Here is a 3207-nt window from a genome sequence, read left to right as displayed (position 1 = left end):
GGAGGAAGGCTGGGGCTTCGAGCGGGAGGCCAGCCACCTGCCGGGCCGACAGGGCGGGGGAGGTCGAGGCCAGGGTGCCGGACTTGCCCTCGGAGGAAGGCTGGGGCTCCGAGCGGGAGGCCAGCCACCTGCCGGGCCGACAGGGCGGGGGAGGTCGAGACCCGTCACTCGCAAAACCTCTCCGAGGTGGGCAGCGGCTCCTGAGCGACAGCAAGGCCAACAGCAGTCCGGCGGCCCCCCGTACTCGGAGGTTAGGCACCCGCTGTTCAACTCCGAGGTGGGCAGGGGCTTTTGAGGGAGACACCAGCCCAACAGCAGAGGGCCGGGGTCCCGTACGTCGAAGGCAGGCACCCGCACTCGAACTTTGAGGTGGGCAGGGGCTTTCGAGGGAGACACAGCCCAACAGCAGAGGGCCGGGGTGCCGTATGTCGAGGCCAGCCACTCGCTCATCCTCTCCGAGGTGGGCAGGGGCTTTCGAGGGAGACACAGCCCAACAGCAGACGGCCAGGGCCCCCTATGTCGAAGGCAGGCACTCGCTCTTCACTTCAGATGCCGGCAGGGGCTTTCGAGGGAGACACAGCCCAACAGCAGAGGGCCAGGGTCCCGTATGTCGAGGCCAGCCACTCGCTCATCCTCTCCGAGGTGGGCAGGGGCTTTTGAGAAAGACACAGCCAAACAGCAGACGGCCAGGGCCCCGTATGTCGAAGGCAGGCACCCGCACTCGAACTCAGAGGTGGGCAGGGGCTTTTGAGGGAGACACAGCCCAACAGCAGAGGGCCAGGGCCCCGTAGGTCGAAGGCAGGCACCAGCACTCGAACTCAGAGGTGGGCAGGGGCTTTTGAGGGAGACACAGCCCAACAGCAGAGGGCCAGGGCCCCCTATGTCGAAGGCAGGCACCCGCACTCGAACTCAGAGGTGGGCAGGGGCTTTTGAGGGAGACACAGCCCAACAGCAGACGGCCAGGGCCCCGTACGTCGAAGGCAGGCACCCGCTCAACCTCTCCGAGGTGGGCAGGGGCTCCTGAGCGGCAGCCTGGCCACCTCCAGTCCGACAGCCAGCCGTAGGTAGAGGCCAGGCACCCGCTCTACCTCCTTGACCTTTTCAGGGGCATTTGAGCGACAGCCAGCCAAACACCGGAGGGCCAGGCCCCCGTATGTCGAGGCCAGCCACTCGCTCATCCTCTCCGAGGTGGGCAGGGGCTTTTGAGGAAGACACTGCCCAACAGTAGAGGGCCAGGGCCCCGTATGTCGAGGCCAGCCACTCGCTCTACCTCTCCGAGGTGGGCAGGGGCTCCTGAGCGGCAGCCTGCCCACCTCCAGTCCGACAGCCAGCCGTAGGTAGAGGCCAGGCACCCGCTCTACCTCCTCGACCTTTTCGGGGGCATTTGAGCGACAGCCAGCCCAACACCAGTCGGCCAGGTCGCCGTGGGTCGAGGCCAGCCACTCGGTCATCCTCTCCGAGGTGGTCAGGGGCTCCTGAGCGGCACACAGCCAAACAGCAGACGGCCAGCCCCCCGTATGTCGAGGCCGGGCACTCGCACTCGAACTCAGAGGTGGGCAGGGGCTTTTGAGGGAGACACAGCCCAACAGCAGACGGCCAGGGCCCCCTATGTCGAAGGCAGGCACCCGCTCATCCTCTCCGAGGTGGGCAGGGGCTTTTGAGGGAGACACAGCCCAACAGCAGACGGCCAGGGGGCCCTATGTCGAAGGCAGGCACCCGCTCATCCTCTCCGAGGTGGGCAGGGGCTTTTGAGGGAGACACAGCCCAACAGCAGACGGCGAGGGCCCCGTATGTCGAAGGTAGGTACCCGCACCCGAACTCAGAGGTGGGCAGGGGCTTTTGAGCGACAGCCAGCCCACCTCCAGTCCTACAGCCACCCGTAGGTCGACGCCAGGCACCCGCTCGTCAACCCCGGGGTTGGCAGGGGCTCTCGAGCGACAGCCAGCCAAACACCAGAGGGCCAGGCCCCCGTAGGTCGAGACCAGGCACCCGCTCTTCACTTCAGACGTCGGCAGGGGCTCTTGAGCGACACACAGCCCAACAGCAGTGGGCCAGGGTGCCGTACCTCCAGACCGGGCAGCCGCTCTTCCTCTCCGACGTTTACAGGGGCTCCTGAGCGACAGCCAGCTCACCTCCAGTCCACTAGCCCCCCGTAGGTCGAGACCAGGCACCCGCTCTTCACTTCAGACGTCGGCAGGGGCTCTTGAGCGACACACAGCCCACCTCCAGTCCGCTAGCCCCCCGTACGTCGAAGCCAGTCACTCGAACTACTTCTCCGACGTTGGCAGCGGCTCCTGAGCGACAGCCAGCCCAACACCAGTCGGCCAGGGCCCCGTAGGTCGAGGCCAGGCACTCGCTCTTCTAGTCCGAGGTTGGCAGCGGCTCCTGAGCGACAGCCAGCTCACCTCCAGTCCACTAGCCCCGCGTACGTCGAGGTTAGGCACCCGCTCTTCCAGTCCGAGGTTGGCAGCGGCTCCTGAGCGACAGCCAGCTCACCTCCAGTCCACTAGCCCCCCGTATGTCGAAGGGCAGGCACCCGCACTCGAACTCAGAGGTGGGCAGGGGCTCCTGAGCGACAGCCTGCCCACCTCCAGTCCGACAGCCAGGCGTAGGTAGAGGCCAGGCACCCGCTCTACCTCCTTGACCTTTTCAGGGGCATTAGAGCGACAGCCAGCCCAACACCAGTCGGCCAGGTCGCCGTGGGTCGAGGCCAGCCACTCGGTCATCCTCTCCGAGGTGGGCAGGGGCTTTCGAGGGAGCCACAGCCCAACAGCAGACGGCCAGGCCCCCGTAGGTCGAGGCCAGGCACTCGCTCTTCACTTCAGATGCCGGCAGGGGCTCTCGAGCGACAGCCAGCCAAACACCAGAGGGCCAGGCCCCCGTAGGTCGAGGCTAGCCACTCGCTCATCCTTTCCGAGGTGGGCAGGGGCTTTTGAGAAAGACACAGCCCAACAGCAGACGGCCAGGGCCCCGTACGTCGAAGGCAGGCACCCGCACCCGAACTCAGAGGTGGGCAGGGGCTTTTGAGGGAGACACAGCCCAACAGCAGACGGCCAGGCCCCCGTACGTCGAAGGCAGGCACCCGCTCTACCTCTCCGAGGTGGGCATCGGCTTTTGAGGGAGACACAGCCCACAAGGAGGCCGACAGGCCCCCCTCAGGTCGACGCCAGGCACCCGCTCGTCAACCCCGAGGTTTGCAGGGGCTCC

This window comes from Lytechinus pictus, unplaced genomic scaffold (assembly GCF_037042905.1).
Source record: "Lytechinus pictus isolate F3 Inbred unplaced genomic scaffold, Lp3.0 scaffold_115, whole genome shotgun sequence".
NCBI lineage: Eukaryota > Metazoa > Echinodermata > Echinoidea > Temnopleuroida > Toxopneustidae > Lytechinus > Lytechinus pictus.
Note: the sequence above shows the minus strand (reverse complement) of the source record.